The sequence below is a fragment of the Aegilops tauschii genome, chromosome 2 (genome assembly GCF_002575655.3).
Source record: "Aegilops tauschii subsp. strangulata cultivar AL8/78 chromosome 2, Aet v6.0, whole genome shotgun sequence".
NCBI lineage: Eukaryota > Viridiplantae > Streptophyta > Magnoliopsida > Poales > Poaceae > Aegilops > Aegilops tauschii.
The window spans coordinates 352,748,418-352,776,294 of record NC_053036.3 but is presented as its reverse complement, the minus strand read 5'-3'; positions in this window follow the sequence as shown (position 1 = coordinate 352,776,294).

Genomic DNA, 27,877 nt, shown 5'->3' with positions numbered 1-27,877 from the left:
ACTTCACGGCGACGCGTCGGTTGCCGTTGGCTATGCTGATGGCCGTGGAGTAGTCGATGAGCCAATCTTCCGGCTTCACCGAGCCGTTGTACTTGGGCGTGTCTCTGGGGAGCGAGAACCCTTTGGGGAAGGGCTCGTCGCGGATGCGGGGGCCAAAGCATGGCGGGCCGACATCGTCTTCTTCTTCTAACGCCAAGGATCGAGCAAGGCGGTCGATCCTGTGACGGGCGTCTTTCTCGCCGACTCCTTCTCGGCGGCCGAGTCGGTCGCCAAGAGTCGGGTGTGTGATAGGCGGCGGAGTGAGGCGTCTTTCTCTTCGAGGCCGGGGAGGAGGCAGGTTTCCTTGGTGTTCAACCGCTCGAGGGCGGCCTTCCGCGTCGCGCTCGATGGTAATGCGAGTCCGGCTGCGGCTGGCAGCCGGCTCCTTGTCTTTCTTCTGGCGCGCGCCGCTCGCAGTCGGCGAGCGGGACGTCGCGGCGTGCTCCCGGCGCGGGGGGTGACTATCAGCACGGGCGCCGGCTTCGTGCCGCTCCGCAGCCGCGTCGATCAGCTGCTGGATCTGTCTTGTCATGTAGGGGAGCTCATCGGCTCCCAGCCCATTGAGCTCTTCTGCAGCCGCCTGAGCGGCTCGCAGATTCTCGAGCGGGGTGGCGTAGACGGGGCGATCTGCCCCCAGCATCCTGGCGACGGCCGCGCCGCGCTTCTGGACGAAGCCGGCTCGGCTCAGGCCGCTAGGCGGCGGCGTGCCGAAGGCGGCGGGGTCGACTTCGCGCTGGTGGGCCTCGGTGAGGCGTCTCATGGAGGCTATCTTCTGGCCCTCCGCGATGAGGGCAAGGCGGCATGCCTCCAGGGTCTCGGCGTCGGCGTCGGCCGGGATGGGGACGGAGAGGTCGTGCATTGCCTCTTGCAGGGCGTCGTGGGCGTTCTCGCCCGAGTTGGCGACGTGGCTGATGACCAGCACTTCGGTGACAGCGCTGCTGCCGCTGTCAGCTCGAGGGAGGGGGTCGTCGAAGACCACCACGTCGGAGGGGTAGGCGTTAAGCGATGCTGTGTCGGAGTCGATGAGCATCGGGTCGGTGGAGCCGACCGACTCCATGTCTGCGGCAGGCTCGCTGGAGACGTGAAGCTGGTCGAGGAGGCTGACGAGGCGGCTCTCGAGGTAGTCAGTGCCTACGTCGGACGCTGGCTCGTCGGAGATGCGAGCCTCGCTGAGCAGATCGGCGAGGCAGCTCACAGCGCAGGCGTCGTCGACGCCTTGCAGCGTGTGGAGGCTAACGCCATCGGGCGCAGCAGGCTGGTTGCGCTCGCGGGGGAGGAAGAGGGTTCCCGTCCAGAACAGGTCTCCGGACGATGGTGCACCTGGCCCCACGGTGGGCGCCAAATGTCGGGTGGTTGGTGCGACATATGCCAAGGGATGGCTTATCATTGTGGGAGCCAATAAGACGTCACCGGTGCCTGGAAACGGGATGAGGCGAAGACATGCTCGCCGGCAGATCTTACCCAGGTTCGGGGCTCTCCGAGGAGATAACACCCCTAGTCCTGCTCTGCGGGGTCTCCGCATGATCACTAGATCGAGAATGGGTAGCTACAATCGCTCCTAGAGCTGTTGGAATCAAGGGAGAAGAAGAACAAGGCTAGCTCTTGCTTCTCTCTATCTATGGTGTGTGTGTGTGCTATGCTTAGAAGCCAACCCTTTGCATGGGTGCTCCGGGGGGTTTATATAGGCCTACCCCCCGAGGGTACAATGGTAATCCGGCTGGGCTCTGGTCCCAGCCGTCAGTGCCTACGCTCGCCGGCTTCTCCGCCGGCTGCTGGGTCCCGCCGGCTGGTGGGTCCCGCCGGCTGCCGGCTCCTTGGTCGACAGGCCGGCCCCATCGCCTAGGGTCTTGTCGGCGGCTGCTTACTGTAGCCTCGCCTCTGATGACAAGGGCTTCGTCGAGGTAAGCGTGGCTACAGTGGGCCGCCTCGGGGGCTCTCACTGTAGCCTTACCTCGTCTTGTCTCCTTAATGGGGCTCCTGCTTCGAGGAAGGGGGTAGCCGGCTTCTGGGGGCCGGCTACGCCCTTGGCCGACTGGGAAAGGCCGGGCCGCCTTCACGCCTCTCTCTGGCTGAAGGGGCCCGCCGCCTGTGGGCCGTACGGGAGTCTGTCGTGGATGACGTTGAGGCTAGCATGGCTACAGTGCCGAGCCGCACGGGAGACGGCCGTCCCGTATGGCCTCCTTTAGCCATGCCCGCCTCGGGCTTCGGGGGTAGTGGGCTGCACTGTGGCCACACCCCGTCTTGTCACCGTTATGTGGGAGTAGCTTTGGCGGTTGTGGTCTCGGCCGGCTCCTTGGAGTCGGCGCTCTTCTTGGCCGGCTTCTTGGAGTCGGCCACCCCGTAGTCGTCCTGGGGAGGGGTTGCTGAGGCTGGGTCGCCTTCCGGGAGTCGGCTTCAGAGATAGCCGGCCAGGGAAGGCGGCCCAATGCTTGGAGTGCTTGGAGGCCCGAAGGCCTGATAATTTTTTCAGAAGAACCAGGGGCAGTCGGTTAGGCTACCCGTGGCCATTTACTCCGACAACAAGTACCAATCTAAGGTTCTGATAACCCACAAGTATAGGGGATTAATTGTAGCCTCTTTCGATAAGTAAGAGTGTCGAACCCAATGAGGAGCTAAAGGTAGAACAAATATTCCCTCAAGTTTTATCGACCACCGATACAACTCTACGCACGCTTGACGTTCGCTTTACCTAGAACAAGTATGAAACTAGAAGTACTTTGTAGGTGTTGTTGGATAGATTTGCAAGATAATAAAGAGCATGTAAATAAAAAGTAGGGGCTGTTTAGATAAAGACACAATAAAGTTAGTATAGCGAGTGTGGAAAAGTGGTGGTAGGAGTTGCCAAATTGTCCCTACAATTGACTACTTTACTAGACCGATAGCAAGTTTTATGTGGGAGAGGCCACTGCTAGCATGTCATCCCTGACTCGGAATTCTATGCACTTATGATTGGAACTATTAGCAAGCATCCGCAACTACTAATGTTCATTAAGGTAAAACCCAACCATAGCATTAAGATATATTGGTCCCCCTTCAATCCTGTATGCATCAATTTCTATGCTAGGTTGAAGCTTCTGTCACTCTTGCCCTCCAATACATAGTCCTATCAACATACAACTAACCCTATGGTGTGATCCACGCGCGCGCTCATATGATGGGCACCAAAGGACAGCAACATAACCACAGGAGAATTAAACCAATCATAGCAATTCACCAATTACCGATAGGACAACGAAAATCTACTCAGACATCATAGGATGGCAACACATCATTGGATAATAATATGAAGCATAAAGCACCATGTTCAAGTAGAGGTTACAGCGGGTTGCGGGAGAGTGGACCGCTGTAGATAGATGGGGGAAGGTGATGAAGATGTTGGTGAACATAACGGAGGTGTTGGTGTAGGTCGCCGTCACACGATGATGGCCCCGGCGGCGTTCCGGCACCACCGGGAGAGAGGGGGAGAGAGCCCCCCTTCTTCTTCTTCTTCCTTGACCTTCCCCCTAGATGGGAGAAGGGTTTCCCCTCTGGTCCTTGGCTTCCATGGTGGCGGAGGGGCGGGAGCCCCTCCGAGATGGGATCTCTCTCTCTATTTCCTTCTGTTTCTGCGTTCCAGATTCTGGCCTTTCACCGTTTCTTAAATTCCCGGAGATCCATAACTCCAATTGGGCTGAAATTTTAGCACAATTTGTATCCGGATATTGTCTTTCTTGCGGCGAAAGAAGGGCTCCAAATGCCTTACAGGGTGGCCACGAGGGTCAGGGGCGCGCCCCCTGCCTCGTGGCCCCCTCGGGCATCGTCTCGCGTTGATTCTTGTTCCAAAAAATCACATATATTCCCAAAAAATCTCCATAAGTTTTTATCCTGTTTGGACTCCGTCCGATATGGATTTTCTGCGAAACAAAAAACATGCAACAAACAGGAACTGGCACTGGGCACTGGATCAATATGTTAGTCACAAAAATAGTATAAAAAGTTTCCAAAAGTATATGAAAGTTGTATAATATTGGCATGGAACAATCAAAAATTATAGATACGACGGAGACGTATCAGCATCCCCAAGCTTAATTCCTGCTCGTCCTCGAGTAGGTAAATGATAAAAAGGATAATTTTTGATGTGGAATGCTAGCTAGCATAATCTTGATCATGTAATCTAATCATGGCATGAATATTAAGACACGAGTGATTCAAAGCAATAGTCTATCATTTGACATTAAGACAATAATACTTCAAACATACTAATAAAGCAATCATGTCTTTTCAAAATAACATGGCCAAATAAAGTTATCCCTACAAAATCATATAGTCTGGCTATGCTCCATCTTCATCACACAAAATATTCAAATCATGCACAACCCCGATGACAAGACAAGCAATTGTTTCGTACTTTTGACGTTCTCAAACCTTTTCAACTTTCACGCAATACATGAGTGTGAGCCATGGACATAGCACTATAGGTGGAATAGAATATGATGGTGGAGGTTGTGTGGAGCAGTCAAAAAGGAGAAAGTCTCACATCGACGCGGCTAATCAACGGGCTATGGAGATGCCCATAAATTGATGTCAATGTGAGGAGTAGGGATTGCCATGCAACGGATGCACTAGGGCTATAAGTGTATGAAACCTCAAACTAAAACTAAGTGGGTGTGCATCCAACTTGCTTGCTCATGAAGACCTAGGCCATTTGAGGAAGCCCATCGTTGGAATATACAAGCCAAGTTCTATAATGAAAATTCCCACTAGTGTATGAAAGTGATAACTCAAGAGACTCTCTATATGAAGAACATGGTGCTACTCTGAATCACAAGTGTGGTAAAAGGATAGTAACATTGGCCCTTCTCTCTTTTTTTGTTTTGTTTTGTTTTTTGGTTTTTTTGGTGGGCTTCTTTGGCCTCTTTTTTTATTTGGGCTTCTTTGTCCTCTCTTTTTTAATTCCAGAGTCTCATCCCGACTTGTGGGGGAATCATAGTCTCCATCATCCTTTCCTCACGGGGGCAATGCTCTAATAATTATGATCATCACACTTTTATTTACTTACAACTCAATATTACAACTCGATGTCTAGAACAAAGTATGACTCTATACGAATGCCTCCGGCGGTGTACCGGGATGTGCAATGATCTAGCCTAGCAATGACATCAAAAAACGAACAAGCCATGAAAACACCATGCTAGCTATCTTACGATCATGCAAAGCAATATGACAATGAATGCTCAAGTCATGTATATGAACATGATGGAAGTTGCATGGCAATATATCTCGGAATGGCTATGGAAATGCCATGATAGGTAGGTATGGTGGCTATTTTGAGGAAGATATAAGGAGGCTTATGTGTGATAGAGCATATCGTATCACGGGGTTTGGATGCACCGGCGAAGTTTGCACCAACTCTTGAGGTGAGAAAGGGCAATGCACAGTACCGAAGAGGCTAGCAATGATGGAAGGGTGAGAGTGCGTATAATCCATGGACTCAACATTAGTCATAAAGAACTCACATACTTATTGCAAAAATCTATTAGTCATTGAAACAAAGTACTACGCGCATGCTCCTAGGGGGATATATTGGTAGGAAAAGACCATCGCTCGTCCCGGACCGCCACTCATAACGAAGACAATCAATAAATAACTCATGCTCCAACTTCGTTACATAACGGTTCACCATACGTGCATGCTACGGGAATCACAAACTTCAACCCAAGTATTTCTACAATCCACAACTACCCACTAGCATGACTCTAATATCACCATCTTTATATCGCAAAACTATTGCAAGGAATCAAACATATCATATTTAGTGATCTACAAGTTTTATGTAGGATTTATGACTAACCATGTGAATGACCAATTCCTGTCAACTCTCTAAATAGATATAAGTGAAGCAAGAGAGCTTAATTGTTTCTACAAAATATATTCCCATGCTCTAACAAATATAAGTGAAGCAAAAGAGCATTCTACAAATGGTGGTTTTCTACGCGAAGAGAAACTGGCAATCCATACTTCAAATGATACAAGTGAAGCACATGAAGCATTCTATAAAGCCATGCTCAAAAGATATAAGTGAAGTTCAATGAGCATTCTATAAATCAACCATGGACTATCTCATACCAGCATGGTGCATTGAAGAAAAGTGAAAACTAAATGCAAAAGACGCTCCAAGATTTGCACATATCACATGAATGAAACGAAACCGAAAACATACCAATACTTGTTGAAGAAAGATGGGATGCCTTCCGGGGCATCCCCAAGCTTAGAAGCTTGAGTCTCCTTGAATATTTACTTGGGTTTCCTTGGGAATACCCAAGCTTGAGTTCTTGCCTCTCCTCCTTCTCCTCATATCGAGACCTCCTCGATCTTTGATCACTTCATCCACACAAAACTCAACAGAAAGTTCGGTAAGATCCGTTAGTATAATAAAGCAAAACACTACTCTAAGTACTGTTGAAAACCAATTCATATTTTGTTTTTGCATTGTAGCTACTGTAATATAACTTTTCCATGGCTTAATCCACTGATAGAAATCGATAGTTTCATCAAAACAAGCAAACAATGCATCAAAAACAGAATCTGTCTTAAACAGGATAGTCTGTAGTAATCTGAACATTCACCCTACTTCTGGTACTCCAAAAATTCTGAAAAAAAATTAGGAAAAATAAACAATTTGTATAGAAAGACAGTGCAAAAAGTTTCAGAACCGTTTGACGTTCCAGTAAAAAATGAAAAATCGCGCACTACAGCCAAAGTTTCCGTTTTGCGCCGCACAAACCAACAAGCAATGTAAACATCCTAAAGGCAAATCTTGGCACGTTATTTTTATGATACAATGGATTTGTACTTTATAAAAGCACGCAACAGAAATAAATGACTCTCTAAAACTTCCGGGTTATCTCCCTCGCAACGCTTTCTTTAAAGCCATTAAGCTGGGCATATAGTGCTCAAGTAATGGATCCACCCGGATCCCAAGGTATATCGAAGCCAATTTTAATTAACAGTGATTTGTAATTTAGTAGTGAGCACAAAGTAACATATATCATGTAATGACGAAGTCTAACTCTCTCCCAATGCATCGTCATGTCATAAAAGAACAATTCATGCACACAAAGTAAAGGCCAATACATAGCATAAGCAGTTTCTTGCAATTTTATCGTGTGGGAAACATAGAGAGGTGGAGATATAGTTCCTCTCTCATAATAATTGCAAGTAGGAGCAGAAAGCAGATGCATATTATATCTATCAAATCATCATGTGTAGTAGTAAAACGCAACCCATCAATATAATCCTTAATAAGGGCAAACTTCTCCGATATAGTGTAGTCGGGAGAATTCAAAAAGATAATAGGACTATCATGCGTGGGTGCAATAGAAACAATTTCATGTTTAACATAAGGAACTATAGCAAGTTCATCTCCATAAGCATAATTCATATTGGCATCTTGGCCACAAACATAGCAAGCATCATCAAAAAGGGATATTTCAAAAGAATCAACGGGATCATAACAATCAACATAGCATTCATCCTTCGGTAAATTCGAAGGGAAATTAAACAATGTATGGGATAAAGAGTTACTCTCATTAGATGGTGGGAACGGGTGACCAGTCTGCTCTTCCTCCTTTTGTTCTTTGCTCTCCTCCTCATCTTTTTCATCCAATGAGCTCACAATGTCCTTAATTTCTTCTTCCATAGACTCCTGCAAAACATTAGTCTCTTCTTGGACAGCGGAGGAGTCCTCAATATATAGTTTAATATAAGTATTAGAAGCATAATTATCATAGCAATATTTAAGTATGGCAAAAAATTTAGATTTGTAAATAGCGGCATCATACGTTTTAATCAAAGAAGCAATTTCATAAGCACCCTTAAAAGCAACAAATTCTTCAATTCGTTGAACATCATAGTAATTATAAACACCCTTAGCATACGAAGATACGATTCCATTATCACTAAACTCACATTGGTAGGGAAGGTGTTTCTTAGGGTTTTTAGAACAACAAGTAATATCACATATTTCACATAAATTCCAAGCATAGCATTGCAAAAGATGAATTTGATCCAGTAAAAGTTTCCCTTTTCAGATATGCGGTGTCGCACATAACAAGCATGCTCATCTAAAGATTTTCCCTCAACTAAGCTAGTTGGGGTTTCAGCCCGAGCACATAGGGATCGAAGATGATCCAAGTAAAAAGCTTCAGTAGTGTGATAGATTTTGAGTGGTTCTTCAACCATTGGTTCAGTAGGTACCACTAATTTTTTTGGTATTTTGCATTTCCTACCCATAACTAAAGGTAGAAAACAAGAGCACAAAATAAAAACTACTTAGTGATAAAGCAAACAAGCACACACGAGAATATTCACCCCATGCTATAACTCCCCGGCAACGGCGCCAGAAAAAGGTCTTGATAACCCACAATTATAGGGGATCAATTGTAGCCTTTTTCGATAAGTAAGAGTGTCGAACCCAACGAGGAGCTAAAGGTAGAACAAATATTCCCTCAAGTTTTATCGACCACCGATACAACTCTACGCACGCTTGACGTTCGCCTTACCTAGAACAAGTATGAAACTAGAAGTACTTTGTAGGTGTTGTTGGATAAATTTGCAAGATAATAAAGAGCACGTAAATAAAAAGTAGAGGCTGTTTAGACAAAGACACAATAAATTTAGTATAGTGAGTGTGGAAAAGTGGTGGTAGGAGTTGCGAAATTGTCCCTAAGCAATTGACTACTTTACTAGACCGATAGCAAGTTTTATGTGGGAGAGGCCACTGCTAGCATGTCATCCCTGACTTGGAATTCTATGCACTTATGATTGGAACTATTAGCAAGCATCCGCAACTACTAATGTTCCTTAAGGTAAAACCCAACCATAGCATTAAGATATATTGGTCCCCCTTCAATCTCGTATGCATCAATTTCTATGCTAGGTTGAAGCTTTTGTCACTCTTGCCCTCCAATACATAGTCCTATCAACATACAACTAACCCTATGCTGTGATCCACGCGCGCGCTCATATGATGGGCACCAAAGGACAGCAACATAACCACAAGCAAATTAAACCAATCATAGCAATTCACCAATTACCGATAGGACAACGAAAATCTACTCAGACATCATAGGATGGCAACACATCATTGGATAATAATATGAAGCATAAAGCACCATGTTCAAGTAGAGGTTACAACGGGTTGCGGGAGAGTGGACCGCTGTAGATAGATGGGGGAAGGTGATGAAGATGTTGGTGAATATGACAGAGGTGTTGGTGTAGATCGCCGTCACATGATGATGGCCCCGGCGGTGTTCCGGCGCCACCGGGAGAGAGGGGGAGAGAGCCCCCCTTCTTCTTCTTCTTCTTCTTCTTCTTCCTTGACCTTCCCCCTAGATGGGAGAAGGGTTTCCCCTCTGGTCCTTGGCTTCCATGGCGGCGGAGGGCTGGGAGCCCCTCCGAGATTGGATCTCTCTCTCTCTCTCTCTCTCTCTCTCTCTCTCTCTCTCTCTGTGTGTGTGTGTGTGTGTGTGTGTGTGTGTGTGTGTGTGTTTCCTTCTGTTTCTGCGTTCCAGATTCTAGCCTTTCACCATTTCTTAAATTCCCAGAGATCCGTAACTCCGATTGGGCTGGAATTTTAACACGTTTTGTATCCGGATATTGGCTTTCTTGTGGCGAAAGAAGGGCACCAACCTCCTTACGGGGTGGCCACGAGGGTCAGGGGCGCGCCCCCTGCCTCGTGGCCCCCTCGGGCATCGTCTCGCATTGATTCTTCTTCCCAAAAATCACATATATTCCACAAAAAATCTCCGTAAGTTTTTATCCCGTTTGGACTCCGTCTGATATGGATTTTCTGCGAAACAAAAAACATGCAACAAACAGGAACTGGCACTGGGCACTAGATCAATATGTTAGTCCCAAAAATAGTATAAAAAGTTTCCAAAAGTATATGAAAGTTGTATAATATTGGCATGGAACAATCAAAAATTATAGATACGATGGAGACGTATCAGGTTCCGGTACAAAGATTGAACACAAGAGATGAACTAGGGTTTGAGAGGAGATGGTGCTGTTGAAGATGTTGATGGAGATGGCCCTCCCAAAGATGGGAGAGTTTTTGGTGATGACGACGGCAATGATTTCCCCCCTTCGGGAGGGAAGTTGTTCCCCCGGTGGAATTGCTCCACCGGAGGGCAAAAGTGCTCCTGCCCAAGTTCTGCCTTGAGACGGAGGCGCTTTGTTCCGAAAATCCCCCCTTATTTTTTCTAGGTCAAATTAACCTATATGACAGAAGATGGGCACCGGAGGTGGGCCGAGGAGGGCACAACCCACCAGGGCGCCCTCTTTGTGCATATTGCAAAACAATTCTTCGTAAAATTTTAGCTCATTTGGAGATGTGCAGAATAGGTAACTCTGACCTAGCTTTTTCAGGTCCAGAATTTCAGCTGCTGGTATTCTCCCTCTTTGTGTAAACCTTGCATATTATGAGAGAAAAGACATTAGAATTACTCCAAAAAGCATTATTATGCATAAAAACATTATAAATAATAGTAGGAAAACATGATGCAAAATGGACGTATCAACTCCCCCAAGCTTAGACCTTGCTTGTCCTCAAGCGAAAAACCGAAATCGAAAAACATGTCCACATGCTTAGAGAGAGAGGTGTCGATAAAAACAAAATACGGACATAGAAGAATCATGCATATTATTGTAACAACAAGGAATTTTAACATAAAACTTTATAACACAACTTTTATCATATAACTTCTCATGCGCAAGTAACAATTCATCACAACATTGAAGTATAAAGCATAAACCTTATCGAAAACCAACAAAGTATGTTCTCAGTCAACTTTGCAACTACAATTGATCATATTTTCAGGAAGGGTCACGTATCGGAGCCTTTAGGCAAGTCCACTGCTACGTCTCCATCGATCTATAATTTTTGATTGTTTCATGCCAATGTTATACAACTTTCACACACTTTTGGCAACATTTTATATGATTTATTTGGACTAACATATTGATACAGTGCCCAGTGCCAGTTCCTGTTTGTTGCATGTTTTTTGTTTCGTAGAAAATCCATATCAAACAAAGTCCAAACGCGATAAAAATTTATGAGAATTATTTTGGAATATATGTGATTTTTGGGACTTGGAATCAATGCTAACGGAGGCCCACGGTCTCCACAACCCACCAGGGCACACCAGGCACCCCCTAGCACGCCCAGGTGTCTTGTGCCCACCCCGTAAGGCGGTTGGGGCCCTTCTTCTGGTGCAAGAAAGATAATTTATGGGAAAAAATCGTGTAAGAATTTCAGCGCAATCGGAGTTACGGATCTCTGGGAATTTAAGAAACCGTGAAGGGCCAGATCTAGGGAACGCGAAATAGAAGAGAACAGAGAGGGAGATCCAATCTCGGAGGGGCTCCCGCCCCTCCGCCGCCATGGAGTCCATGGACCAGAGGGGGAAGACTCCTCCCATCTAGTGGGGAGACCAAGGAAGAAGAAGAAGGAGGGGGCTCTCTCCCCCTCTCTTCCGGTGGCACCGGAGTGCCGTCGGGGCAAGGATCGTGACAGCGGTCTACATCAACAATCTTGCTACCGTCAACACCAACTTTCTCCCCCTCTATGCAGTGGTGTTACACCTCTTCTCCCTGCTGTAATCTCTACTTAAACATGGTGCTCAACTCCATATATTATTTCCCAATGATCTATGGTTATCCTATGATGTTTGAGTAGATCTGTTTTGTCCTATGGGTTAATCATGATCTTGGTTGGTATGATTGTATATTTTATTTATGGTGCAGTCCTACGGTGCCCTCCATCTCGCGCAAATGTGAGGGGCCCTCGCTGTAGGGTGTTGCAATATGTTCATGATTCGCTTATGGTTTGTTGCGAGAGTGACATAAGCTTAAACCCGAGTAGGTGGGTTGTTGCGTATGGGATAAACAGGACTTGATACTTAATGCTATGGTTGGGTTTCACGACCTTAATGATCTTTAGTAGTTGTGGATGCTTGCTAGGGGTCCAATCATAAGTGCATATGATCCAAGTAGAGAAAGTATGTTAGCTCATGCCTCTCCCTCATATAAAATTACAAGAATGGTTACCGGTACTTGTTATCGATTGCCTTGGGACAAATGAATTTCTTGTTGACAAAAGCTATCCACTTTTATTACCTTCCTATTTATTCGTAGTTTTATTCTCGCAAAGTACTCATAGTTTTATTCTTGCCAAATAGTTTCATACATGTTCTAGGTAAAGCAAACGTCAGGTGTGCGTAGAGTTGTTTCGGTGGTCGATATAACTTGAGGGAATATTTGTTCTACCTTTAGCTCCTCGTTGGGTTCGACACTCTTATTTATCGAAGAAGGCTACAAACGATCCCTATACTTGTGGATTATCAAGACCTTTTTTTGGCGCCGCTGCGGGGGAGCAATAGCGTGGGGTGAATATTCTCGTGTGTGCTTGTTTGCTTTATCACTAAGTAATTTTTATTTTGTGCTCTTGTTTTCTATCTTTAGTATGGGTAGGAAATGCAAAATACCAAAAAATTAGTTGTACCTACTAAACCTATGGTTGAAGAACCACCCAAAATCTATCATACTACTGAAGCTTTCTATTTGGATCATCTTCGATCCATTTGTGCTCGTGCTGAAAACCCAACTAGCTTGGTTGAGGGAAAATCATTAAATGAGCATGCTTATTTTGTGCGACATCGCATATCTCAAAAAGGGAAACTTTTGTGGCATCATATTAATAGTTTGTATTGCTATGCTTTGAATTTATGTGAAATACATGATTTTACTTGTTGTTCTGAAGACCCTAGAAAACACCTTCCCTTCCAATGTGAGTTTAAGGATAATGGAATTTTATCTTCTTATGCCAAGGGTGTTTATAATTACTTTTATATTGAACAAATTGAAGAATTTGTTGCTTTTAAGGGTGCTTATGAAGTTGCTTCTTTGATTGAAAAGTATGATGCTACTCTTTACAAATCTGAAGATTTTGCCATACTTAAATATTGCTATGAAAATTATTCTTCCAATGCTTATATTAAACCATATATTGAGGACTTCTCTGCTGTCCAAGAAGAGACTATAATTTTTTGAAGGATTCTATGGAAGAAGGAATTGATGAAACTTTGAGCTCATTGGATGAAAAAGATGATAAGGAGAGCGAAGAACAAACGGAGGAAGAGTGGATTAACTACCCGTACCCACCTTCTAATGAGAGAAACTCTTCAACTCATACATTGTTTAATGTCCCTTCATGCTTACCGAAGGATGAATACTATGATAATTGCTATGATCCCATTGATTCATTTGAAATATCCATTTTTGATGAACTTGATGCTTGCTATGCTTGTGGCCATGATGCCAATATGAATTATGCGTATGGAGATGAACTTTCTATTGTTCCTTATGTTAAGAATGAAATTGTTGCTATTGCACCCACGCATGATAGTCCTATTACCTTTTTGAATTCTCTAAACTACACTATATCAGAGAAGTTTGCACTTATTAAGGATTACATTGATGGGTTGCATTCTACCATTACACATGATGATTTTGATGAATATAATATCCATATGCTTGCTGCTCCTACTTGCAATTATTATGAGAGTGGAACTATGTCCCTGCCTTTCTATGTTTCCAACACGATAAAATTGCAAGAAACTGCTTATGCTATGTATTGGCCTTTACTTGATGTGCATGAATTTTTCTTGTATGACATGCCGATGCATAGGAAGAGAGTTAGACTTTGTCATTGCATGATATATGTTCCTTTGTGCTCACTACTAAATGTCAAATCATTGTTAATTAAAATTGGCTTTGATATACCTTGGGATCCAGGTGGATTCATTACTTGAGCACTTTATGCCTAGCTTAATGGCTTTAAAGAAAGCGCTGCCAGGGAGACAACCCGGAAGTTTTAGAGAGTCATTTCTTCTGTTGAGTGCTTTTATAAAGTTTAAAAACAAAAAAATATAGATGGTAACTTAAAAACTTTTTCACAAAAGATAAGCGATTGGAAGTTATGCATTGGAGAAGTGAGGGTCGACCTTGAACACTTGTGTTCATGCTCATGGAAACAATGTGCAATTTTTCATGAAGATTCTCACAAAAATAATTATCCCCTTGTACAATTCCATTCTATTATAAAAATAATGTGCCAAGATTTGAAGGAAATATGCCCTAGAGGCAATAATAAAGTTGTTATTTATATTTCCTTATATCATGATAAATATTTATTATTCATGCTAGAATTGTATTAACCGGAAACTTGGTACATGTGTGAATACATAAACAAACAGAGTGTCACTAGTATGCCTCTACTTGACTAGCTCATTGAATCAAAGATGGTTAAGTTTCCTAGCCATAGACATGAGTTGTCATTAGATTAACGGGATCACATCATTAGAGAATGATGTGATTGACTTGACCCATTCCGTTAGCTTAGCACTTGATCGTTTAGTATGTTGCTATTGCTTTATTCATGACTTATACATGTTCCTATGACTATGAGATTATGCAACTCCCGCATACCAGAGGAACACTTAGTGTGCTACCAAACGTCACAACGTAACTGGGTGATTATAAAGGTGCTCTACAGGTGTCTCCGATGGTGTTTGTTGAGTTAGCATAGATCGAGATTAGGATTTGTCACTCCGATTGTCGGAGAGGTATCTTCGGGCCCTCTCGGTAATGCACATCACTATAAGACTTGCAAGCAATGTGACTAATGAGTTAGTTGCGGGATGATGCATTACGGAACGAGTAAAGAGACTTGCCGGTAACGAGATTGAACTAGGTATGAGGATACCGACGATCGAATCTCGGGCAAGTAACATACCGATGACAAAGGGAACAACGTATGTTGTTATGCGGTTTGACCGATAAAGATCTTCGTACAATATGTGGGAGCCAATATGAGCATCAAGGTTCCGCTATTGGTTATTGACTGGAGATGAGTCTCGGTCGTGTCTACATAGTTCTCGAACCCGTAGGGTCCGCACGCTTAACGTTCTGTGACGATTTGTATTATGAGTTATGTGATTGGATGGCCGAAGTTTGTTTAGAGTCCCGGATGAGATTGGGGACATGACGAGGAGTCTCAAAATGGTCGAGACGTAAAGATCGATATATTGGAAGGCTATATTCGGACATCGGAAAGGTTCCGAGTGATTCGGGTATTTTTCGGAGTACCGGAGAGTTATGGGAGTTCGTATTGGGCCTTAATGGGCCATACGGGAAAGGAGAGAAAGGCCTCAAGGGTGGCCACACCCCTTCCCCATGGACTGGTCCGAATTGAACTAGGGAAAGGGGGCGCCCCCTTCCTTCCTTCTCCTTCTCCCTTCCCTTTTTCCTATTCCATGTGGGAGGTGGAATCCTACTAGGACTAGGGAGTCCTAGTAGGACTCCACACTTTGGGCACGCCCTATGAGGGCCGGCCTCCTCCTCCCTCCATCCTTTATATACGTGGCCAGGGGGCACCCCATAGACACACAAGTTGATCCTTGATCTCTTAGCCGTGTGCGGTGCCCCCCTCCACCATAATCCACCTCGGTCATATCGTCGTAGTGCTTAGGCGAAGCCCTGCGCCGGTAGCTTCATCATCACCGTCATCACGCCGTCGTGCTGACGAAGCTCTCCCTCGACACTCTGTTGGATCGTGAGTTCGTGGGACGTCACCGAGCTGAACGTGTGCAGATCGTGGAGGTGCCGTACCTTCGGTGCTAGGATCGGTCGATCGTGAAGACGTACGACTACATCAACCGCGTTGTCATAACGTTTCCGCTTACGGTCTACGAGGGTATGTAGACAACACTCTCCCCTCTCGTTGCTATGCATCACCATGGTCTTGCATAGGAATTTTTTTGAAATTACTATGTTCCCCAATAGTGGCATCCGAGCCATGTTTATGCGTAGATGTTATATGCACGAGTAGAACACAAGTGAGTTGTGGGCGATAATAGTCATACTGCTTACCAGCATGTCATACTTTGTTTCGGCGGTATTGTTGGATGAAGCGGCCCGGACCGACATTACGCGTACGCTTACGCGAGACTGGCTCTACCGACGTGCTTCGCACACAGGTGGCAGGCGGGTGTCAGTTTCTCCAACTTTAGTTGAATCGAGTGTGGCTACGCCCGGTCCTTGTGAAGGTTAAAACAGCACATACTTGACGAAAAATTGTTGTGGTTTTGATGCGTAGGTAAGAACGGTTCTTGCTCAGCCCGTAGCAGCCACGTAAAACTTGCAACAACAAAGTAGAGGACGTCTAATTTGTTTTTGCATGGGCATGTACTGATGTGATATGGTTAAGACATGATGCTAAATTTTATTGTATGAGATGATCATGTTTTGTAACAAAGTTATCGGCAACTGGCAGGAGCCATATGGTTGTCGCTTTATTGTATGAAATGCACTCGCCATGTAATTGCTTTACTTTATCACTAAGCGGTAGCGATAGTCGTAGAAGCAATAGTTGGCGAGATGATAATGATGCCTCAATCGAGATCAAGGTGTCAAGCCGGTGACGATGGTGATCATGACGGTGCTTTGGAGATGGAGATCAAAGGCACAAGATGATGATGGCCATATCATACCACTTACATTGATTGCATGTGATGTTTATCCTTTATGCATCTTATTTTGCTTAGTTCGACGGTAGCATTATAAGATGATCTCTCACTAAATTTCAAGGTACAAGTGTTCTCCCTGAGTATGCACCGTTGCGACAGTTCGTCGTGCTGAGACACCACGTGATGATCGGGTGTGATAAGCTCTACGTTCACATACAACGGGTGCAAGCCAGTTTTGCACACGAAGAATACTCGGGTTAAACTTGACGAGCCTAGCATATGCAGATATGGCCTCGGAACACTGAGACTGAAAGGTCGAGCGTGAATCACATAGTAGATATGATCAACATAGTGATGTTCACCATTGAAAGCTACTCCATCTCACATGATGATCGGACATGGTTTAGTTGATACGGATCACGTGATCACTTAGATGATTACAGGGATGTCTATCTAAGTGGGAGTTCTTTAGTAATTTGATTAATTGAACTTTAATTTATCAAGAACTTAGTCCTGGTAGTATTTGCATAACTATGTTGTAGATCAATACCTCGCGATGTAGCTCCCCGTTTATTTTTTGATATGTTCCTAGAGAAAAACTATGTTGAAAGATGTTAGTAGCAATGATGCGGACTAGCTCCGTGATCTGAGGATTATCCTCATTGCTGCACAGAAGTATTATGTCCTTGATGCACCGCTAGGTGACAGACCTATTGCAGGAGCAGATGCACACGTTATGAACATTTGGCAAGCTCGGTATGATAACTACTTGATAGTTTAGTGCACCATGCTGTACGGCTTAGAACCGGGACTTCAAAAACGTTTTGAATGCCACGGAGCATATAAGACATTCTAAGAGTTGAAATTGGTATTTCATACTCATTCTCGTGTCAAGAGGTATGAGACCTCTGACAGTACTTTGCCTACAAGATGGAGGAGAATAGCTCAACCAGTGAACATGTGCTCAGTTTGTCTGGGTACGACAATTGCTTGAATCAAGTGGGAGTTAATCTTCCAGATAAGATAGTAATTGACAAAATTCTCTAGTCTCTATCACCAAGTTACTATAACTTCGTGATGAACTATAATATGGAAGGGATGACGAAAGTAATTCCCGAGCTCTTCGCGATGTTGAAATCAGCGAAGGTAGAAATCAAGAAAGAGCATCAAGTGTTGATGGTTAACAAGACCACTAGTTTCAAGAAATGGGCAAAGGGATAGAAAGGGAACTTCAAGAAGAATGACAAGCACGTTGTCACTCCCGTGAAGAAACCCAAAGCTAGACTTAAGCATGAAACTAAGTGCTTCTACTGCAAAGGAAATGGTCACTGGAAGTGGAACTGCCCCTAGATACTTGGCGGATAAGAAGGATGGCAAAATGAACAAAGGTATATTTGATATACATGTTATTGATGTGTAGTTTAGTAGTGTTTACAGCAACCCCTCGGTATTTGATACTAGTTCAGTTGCTAAGAGTAGTAACTCGAAACGGGAGTTGCAAAATAAACATAGACTAGTTAAGGGCGAGGTGACGATGTGTGTTGGAAATGATTCCAAGGTTGATAAGATCACCATCGCACACTCCCTTTACCTTCGGGATTAGTGTTGAACCTAAAATAAATGTTATTTGGTGTTTGCGTTGAGCATGAATATGATTGGATCATGTTTATTGCAATACGGTTGTTCATTTATGTCAAAGATTAATTGTTGTTCTATTTACATGAATAAAACATTCTATGGTCATACACTCAATATAAATAGTTTATTGAATCTCGATCGTAGTGATACACATATTCATAATATTGAAGCCAAAAGATGTAAAGTTAATAATGATAGTGTAACTTATTTGTGGCACTGCCGTTTTCATATTGGTGTAAACAACATGAAGAAACTCCATGCTGATGGGCTTTTGGAATCACTTGATGCTTGCGAACCATGCCTCATGGGCAAGATGACTAAGACTCCATTCTCCGGAACAATGGAGCGAGCAACTGACTTATTGGAAATAATACATACTGATGTATGCGGTCCGATGAGTGTTGAGGCTCGCGGCGAGTATCGTTATTTTCTGACCTTCACAGATGATTTGAGCAGATATGGGTATATCTAGTCGATGCAACATAAGTCTGAAACATTTGAAAAGTTCAAAGAATTTTAGAGTGAAGTGGAAAACCATCGTGACAAGAAAATAAAGTTTCTACGATCTGATCATGGAGACGAATATTTGAGTCACGAGTTTGGTCTTCAATTAAAACAATGTGTAATAGTTTCACAAATTCGTGCCACCTGGAACACCACAGCATAATGGTGTGTCCGAACGTCATAACCGTGTTTTATTGGATATAGTGCAATCTATGATGTTTCTTACCGATTTACCACTATCGTTTTGGGGTTATGCATTAGAGACAGTTGCATTCATGTTACAAAGGGCACCATCTAAATCCATTGAGACGACACCGTATGAACTGTGGTTTAGCAAGAAACCTAAGCTGTCGTTTCTTAAAGTTTGGGGTTGCGATGCTTATGTGAAAAAGTTTCAACCTGATAAGCTCGAACCCAAATTGGAGAATTGCGTCTTCATAGGATACCCAAAAGAAAATGTTGGGTGCACCTTCTATCACAGATCCGAAGGCAAGATCTTTGTTGCAAAGAATGGATTCTTTCTAGAGAAGGAGTTTCTCTCGAAAGAAGTGAGTGGGAGGAAAGTAGAACTTGATGAGGTAACTGTACTTGCTCCCTTATTGGAAAGTAGTTCATCACAGAAATCAGTTCCTATGACTCCACCAATTAGTGAGGAAGCTAATGATGATGATCATGTAACTTCAGACGATCAAGTTACTACCGAACCTCGTAGGTCAGCCAGAGTAAGGTCCACACCAGAGTGGTACGGTAATCCTGTTCTGGAGGTCATGTTACTTGACCATGACGAACCTACGAACTATGAGGAAGCGATGATGAGCCCAGATTCCGCTAAATGGCTTGAGGCCATGAAATCTGAGATGGGATCCATGTATGAGAACAAAGTGTGGACTTTCATTGACTTGCCCGTTGATCGGCGAGCCATTGAGATTAAATGGATCTTCAAGAGGAAGACGGATGTTGATAGTAGTGTTACTATCTACAAAGCTAGAATTGTCGCAAAAGGTTTTCGACAAGTTCAAGGTGTTGACTACGATGAGAGTTTCTCACTCGTATCTATGCTTAAGCCCGTCCGAATCATGTTAGCAATTGCCGCATTCTATGAAATCTGGCAAATGGATAAACAAAACTGCATTCCTTAATGGATTTATTAAAGAAGAGTTGTATATGATGCAACCAGAAGGTTTTGTCAATCCTAAAGGTGCTAACAAAATATGCAAGCTCCAGTGATCCATCTATGGATTGGTGCAAGCATCACGGAGTTGGAATATACGTTTTGATAAGTTGATCAAAGCATATAGTTTTATACAGACTTGCGGTGAAGCCTGTATTTACAAGAAAGTGAGTGGGAGCACTATAGCCTTTCTGATAAGTATATGTGAATGACATTTTGTCGATCGGAAATGATGTAGAATTTTCTGGAAAGCATAAAGGAGTGTTTGAAAGGAGTTTTTCAAAGAAAGACCTCGGTGAAGCTACTTACATATTGAGCATCAAGATCTATAGAGATAGATCAAGACGCATGATAAGTTTTTTCAATGAGTACATACCTTGACAAGTTTTTGAAGTAGTTCAAAATGGAACAGTCAAAGAAAGAGTTCTTGCCTGTGTTGCAAGGTGTGAAGTTGAGTAAGACTCAAAGCCCGACCACGACAGAAGATAGAGAGAGAATGAAAGCCATTCCCTATGCCTCAGCCATAGGTTCTATAAAGTATGCCATGCTGTGTACCAAACCTATTGTATACCCTGCCCTGAGTTTGGCAAGGGAGTACAATTTTGATCTAGGAGTAGATCACTGGACAGCGGTCAAAATTATCCTTAGAGGACTAAGGAAATATTTCTTGGTTATGGAGGTGATAAAGAGTTTGTCATAAAGAGTTGCGTCGATGCAAGCTTTGACACCGATCTGGATGACTCTAAGTCACAATCCGGATACATATTGAAAATGGCAGCAATTAGCTAGAGTAGCTCTGTGTAGAGCATTGTAGACATAGAAATTTGCAAAATACATACGGATCTGAATGTGGCAGACCCGTTGACTAAACTTCTCTCACAAGCAAAACATGATCACATCTTAGTACTCTTTGGGTGTTAATCACATGGCGATGTGAACTAGATTACTCACTCTAGTAAAACCCTTTGGGTGTTAGTCACATAGAGATGTGAACTATGGGTGTTAATCACATGGTGATATGAACTATTGGTGTTAAATCACATGGCGATGTGAACTAGATTATTGACTCTAGTGCAAGTGGGAGACTGAAGGAAATATGCCCTAGAGGCAATAATAAAGTTGTTATTTATATTTCCTTATATCATGATAAATGTTTATTATTCATGCTAGAATTGTATTAACCGGAAACTTGGTACATGTGTGAATACATAAACAAACAGAGTGTCACTTGTATGCCTCTACTTGACTAGCTCGTTGAATCAAAGATGGTTAAGTTTCCTAGCCATAGACATGAGTTGTCATTTGATTAACGGGATCACATCATTAGAGAATGATGTGATTGACTTGACCCATTCCGTTATCTTAGCACTTGATCATTTAGTATGTTGGTATTGCTTTCTTCATGACTTATACATGTTCCTATGACTATGAGATTATGCAACTCCCGAATACCGGAGCAACACTTTGTGTGCTACCAAATGTCACAATGTAACTGGGTGATTATAAAGGTGCTCTACAGGTGTCTCCGATGATGTTTGTTGAGTTGGCATAGATCGAGATTAGGATTTATCACTCTGATTGTCGGAGAGGTATCTCTGGGCCCTCTCGGTAATGCACATCACTATAAGCCTTGCAAGCAATGTGACTAATGAGTTAGTTGTCAGATGATGCATTACGGAACGAGTAAAGAGACTTGCCAGTAACAAGATTGAACTAGGTATGAGGATACCGACGATCGAATCTCGGGCAAGTAACATACCGATGACAAAGGGAACAACGTATGTTGTTATGCGGTTTGACCGATAAAGATCTTCGTAGAATATGTGGGAGCCAATATGAGCATCCAGGTTTCGCTATTGGTTATTGACTGGAGATGAGTCTCGGTCATGTCTACATAGTTCTCGAACCCATAGGGTCCGCACGCTTAATGTTCTGTGATGATTTGTATTATGAGTTATGTGATTTGATGACCTAATTTTGTTCGGAGTACCGGATGAGTTCGGGGACATGACGAGGAGTCTCGAAATGGTCGAGTCATAAAGATCGATATATTGAAAGGCTATATTCGGACATCGGAAAGGTTCCGAGTGATTCGGGTATTTTTTGGAGTATCGGAGAGTTACGGGAATTCGTATTGGGCCTTAATGGACCATACAGGAAAGGAGAGAAAGGCCTCAAGGGTGGCCGCGCCCCTTCCCCATGGACTGGTCCAAATTGGACTAGGGAAAGGGGGCGCCCCCTTCCTTCCTTCTCCTTCTCCCTTCCCTTTTTCCTATTCCATGTGGGAGGTGGAATCCTACTAGGACTAGGGAGTCCTAGTAGGACTCCACACTTTGGGCGCCCTATGAGGGCCGGCCTCCTCCTCCCTCCATCCTTTATATACATGGCCAGGGGGCACCCTATAGACACACAAGTTGGTCCTTGATCTCTTAGCCGTGTGTGGTGCCCCCCTCCACCATAATCCACCTCGGTCATATCGTCGTAGTGCTTAGGCGAAGCCCTGCGCCGGTAGCTTCATCATCACCGTCATCACGCCGTCGTGCTGACGAAGCTCTCCCTCGACACTCTGCTGGATCGTGAGTTCGTGGGACATCACCAAGCTGAACGTGTGCAGATCGCGGAGGTGCCGTACCTTCGGTGCTAGGATCGGTCGATCGTGAAGACGTACGACTACATCAACCGCGTTGTCATAACGCTTCCGCTTACGGTCTACGAGGGTACGTAGAAAACACTCTCCCCTCTCGTTGCTATGCATCACCATGATCTTGCGTGTGCGTAGGAAATTTTTGAAATTACTACATTCCCCAACAAGATTTGCCTTTAGGATGAGTAGATTGCTTGTTGGTATGTGCGGTGCAAAAACAGAAATTTTGGCTGTAGTGCATGATTTTACATTTTTTTTACTGGAATGTTGAAAGTTTCTGAAACCTTTTGCACAGTCTTGCTATACAAATTGTTTAGTTTGTCTTAATGTTTCAGAATTTTTGGAGTACCAGAAGTATGGTGAATGTTCAGATTACTACAGACTGTCATGTTTAAGACGGATTCTGTTTTTTGATGCATTGTTTTTCTTGCTTTGATGAAACTATCGATTCTATCAGTGGAATAAGACATGAAAAATTTATATTACAGTAGCTACAATGCAAAAACAAAACATGTTTTGGTTTGCAATAGTACTTAGAGTAGTGATTTGCTTTATTATACTAACGGATCTTACCGAGCTTTCTGTTGAGTTTTGTGTGGATGAAGTGATCAAAGATCGAGGAGGTATCGATATGAGGAGAAGGAGGAGAGGCAAGAGCTCAAGCTTGGGGATGCCCAAGGCACCCCAAGTAAATATTCAAGGAGACTCAAGCGTCTAAGCTTGGGGATGCCCCGGAAGGCATCCCATCTTTCTTCAACAAGTATCGGTATGTTTTCGTTCTCGTTTTCTTCATGTGATATGTGTGAATCTTGGAGCGTCTTTTGCATTTAGTTTTCATTTTTCTTTTATGCACCATGCTGGTATGAGATTGTCCATGGTTGATTTATAGAATGCTCATTGCACTTCACTTATATCTTTTGAGTATGGCCTTATATAATGCTTCATGTGCTTCACTTATATCATTTGAAGTTTGGATTGCTTGTTTCTCTTCACATAGAAAATCATTGTTTGTAGAATGCTCTTTTGCTTCACTTATATTTATTACAGCATGGTATTTTGTAGAAAGAATTAAACTCTCTTGCTTCATTTATATCTATTTAGAGAGTCACCGGGAATTGGTCATTTGCATGGTTAGTCATGAAATCCTACATAAAACTTATGGATCACTGAATATGATATGTTTGATTCCTTGCAATAGTTTTGCGATATAGAGATGGTAATACGTGAGAGGTACTAGTAAATGGTTGTGGTTAGTAAAAATATTGGTGTTAAGGTTTGTGATTCCCGAAGAATGCACGTATAGTCTTTCGTTATGCTATGAAGTTGCAGCGTGATTTATTATTGATTGTCTTCCTTATGAGTGGTGGTCGGGGACGAGCGATGGTCTTTTCCTACCAATCTATCCCCCTAGGGGCATGCGTAGTAGTACTTTGCTTCCAGGGCTAATAAACTTTTGCAATAACTATATGAGTTCTTTATGACTAATGTGAGTCCATGGATTATACACACTCTTACCTTTCCGCAATTTGCTAGCCTCTACGGTACCGTGCATTGCCCTTTCTCACCTCGAGAGTCGGTGCAAACTTCGAGGTGCATCCAAACCCCGTGATATGATACGCTCTATCACACATAAGCCTTGTTATATCTTCCTCAAAACAGCCACCATACCTACCTATTATGGCCCTTCCATAGCCATTCTGAGATATATTGCCATGCAACTTCCACCGCTTCGGTTTTGATGACTTGAGCATTCATTGTCATATTGCTTTGCATGATCATATAGTTGACATAGTATTTGTGGCTCAGCCACCGTTCGTCATTTTTCATACATGTTATGCTAGATCATTGCACATCCTGGTACATTGCCAGAGGTATTCATATAGCGTCATATTTTGTTATAGGTATCGAGTTGTAATATTGAGTTGTAAGTAAATAGAAGTGTGATGATCATCAATTTTCATTATTAGAGCATTGCCCCAGTGAGGAAAGGATGATGGAAACTATGATTCCCCCACAAGTCGGGATGAGACTCCGGACAATGAGAGAGAGAAAATATATAAAAAAAAGAAAAAAGAAAAAAAGAAAAAAAGGAAAAAAGAAATAAAGAAATAAAGAGAGAAGGGCATGCTAGTTCCACACTTGTGCTTCTAAGTAGCACCCTGTTTTCATATGGAGAGTCTCCTATGTTGTCACTTTCATATACTAGTGGGAATTTTTCATTATACACTACTAGGAAAAGGCTAATTAGTGGCGCACCTGTTTTGGCTATTAATGGCGCACTACATGTGCGCCACTATCATCACGCCAGTAGTAACTAATACTAATGGCGCACCCCTGGTGCGCCATTAGTATACCAGACAATAGTGGCACACTAGGGAGTGCGCCATTAGTATGTCAAATGGTGCGCCATTATTATGCCTCCCAGGGGGCCATATTTACCTTGTGCTCTGGGTTACTAATGGCGCACTTCTAGATAATGCGCCACTAGTGTGTTTATTGCAGTGCGCCACTAAAGTGCAGTGTGGTGCGCCACTAGTATGAATATTAGGAATTATTTTTTTCTTTTCTGATATTTGCACAGGTTACGAAATATATTACTGCACAGAATATAGACAGCACAACATATAAACAGCAGATTTATCGAATACAATAGAAGATTAGTCTCCGAATACAATTCATCATATTAGTCTCCGAATTCAAAAGACCAAACAAAGTTAGAACATTACAAGTCTCGAGACCGCGAGTAGCGAGTTTGTTTTCACATTACAAGTCGATATCGATCATCTAAACTACCATCACATAGAAGAGAGCTGCGGTCATCACGATTAGCATCATCGCGATGAAACTGGTATTCATCCGGTTCCTCCTCCGCTCCCTCCTCTCTCCCGCTAGATAGCGCGCGTATCTAGCTTCCGCCTCCGCCCTAGTGGTGTACCCTTTGTAACTGTTACCGCTGAAACGGTGAACCTGTCTCCGACACTCCTCCCAGTCATCGTAGACTCTGGGAACCTTACCCTTGTACACGACATACGACGGCATCTCTATGCACTAGCCAAACAAAATGTTAGTAGCAATTCACAGACAATACATAAGCAATATATAAGTATGCAACAAAAGGATCGGAAGAGAAAAGCAACACGTTAATAGCACGATTCATGGTCCTACTAATAAATAGCATCGATTACATATAAGTTGGACGACTGTCCAAACCAAAGAGACATACAAGCTCATTAAAGTTTAATTACAACATGAGTTAATCGATATTTCAGAACTACATAGCATCACTACTTTCGACTCGACTCAAGGACCGGAGCGTGGATGAAGCCGCCGTCTGTCGTGATGGTCATGAAATCGCGGGCGTTGTCTGCCTGCATTTGTAGCGTTGTTTCTATCTCACTGTTGGATGGTTGATATCTGAGGTAGAACTGCCCCGAGGTACGAAGGACATCTTGATGGATGATTTCCGCAAACTCCGACTGGATGCGAAAGAATTCTTGTCTGATGTCCGCGTCCTGGATTGCCGACAAGCGTGCGGCCCAATCTTTGAGATTATTTGGTAGCAGAAGGTGATTATGGTCCCGTACGATCGCCCGCATGTGATGGAGGGCGTAGTAGGCATCCTTCTGACAGCCAGGCGGCTGCTTGACGCAGGGGAATGTCGTATTGTGGGTGAACACGTGCTTGCTGTACCTACGAATTGGCCTGCTGAAGATGCCTCCAGATCTGGCGTAGCCGGGGAGAACATCATCAAGAACTTTCTTGATATTTGTGTAGTCTTTCTTCAACTAACGGTCCGAGTCGAAATACGTGGCCATGGAATATTTCGGGCTTAAGAGGATGAGTGTGCAATGTGTGTCACTGCACAAAACACGGAATGTTAGAAACAAAAGAACGATCGAAATCTAAGAAATCATATGTTAAGGGGCAGTGAGGGGATGACTTACTCGGGAAACTAAGGCATGAGGAAGTTATCCTTATCTGGGCTTGCCAGAATGATGCATTCGAGGTATGAACTCGCGACTTGCCGGTCCCCAGCGCTGCCCAAGATCTTGGCACGCATGTAGAAGGGGTCGACTATCACGATGTCCGGGGTCTTGTCTCTAATGATCCGCATCTCCATACTCAGCCAAAATAGCTGAATGAAGGTGTAGTGCAGCGGATGAAGGTTAAACAGAGCGAAGATGTCATCAAACCATAGGACGATCATACCCCCGATGGCGCTATCCACAAAGCCTTTGCCCTCTGGCACCTTGGCCACGAAAACCGGGTATGCCACATCATTCTCGGAGAGACGCTGCTTCTCCAAAGAAAGAACACTGTCATGCAGACTCCGCATAGCACCGGTTGCAGCATTGAGCAGATTAGTCGGTAGCATCGGCCTACCCGCCACATGCACCCTCCTCGAGATATCCTTAGGTGAAGGTGGCCTGTCCTGAGCACGGATCGTACTCGGTGCCGGCTGGCTCGCACCCTTGTTAGTCTTTATTTTTCGTCCCTTCTTCTTATGTTGTAATGGGATCGAGTTCTGCTCAGAGACCGCCTTCTTGAGTGTGTTGGGGCTGATAATATTTCGCACCTCGGCTATCTGAGGCTCGGTGAAGGCGGCAGCTGGAGGCGTCTCCTGACAACTAAACGCCAGACGACGCCTGTTGCAATTGGGTTTCTCCGCGGTACCAGCTAGATCGCGATTGTCTTTTGCAGGGTTGGGTTCTTGAGAAGGAGGCCCCAAGAATTCGTCACCGTACCCATGTTCATTGAAGTACTTATCGACGTTGGTAATGTACCGTCTTCGTCATCATCGTCGTCCGGATCCTGTGCCATATGCATGTCTGGATCCTGTGCCATATGCATGTCCAGTAGCGTTGTGGCGGTCTTGCCATGGCTTGGCGCCGGCACGACTGGCGGTGTTGTCTGTGTGGTGGTGTCTGTCGGTGTCAAAACCGGCGGATCTCGGGTAGGGGGTCCCGAACTGTGCGTCTAAGGCGGATGGTAACAGGAGGCGGGGGACACGATGTTTACCCAGGTTCGGGCCCTCTCGATGGAGGTAATACCCTACTTCCTGCTTGATTGATCTTGATGATATGAGTATTACAAGAGTTGATCTACCACGAGATCGTAGAGGCTAAACCCTAGAAGCCAGCCTATGATTATGATTGTTGTTGTCCTACGGACTAAACCCTCCGGTTTATATAGACATCGGAGGGGCTAGGGTTACACAGAGTCGGTTACAAGGGAGGAGATCTACATATCCTAATTGCCAAGCTTGCCTTCCATGCAAAGGAGAGTCCCATCCGGACACGGGACGAAGTCTTGAGT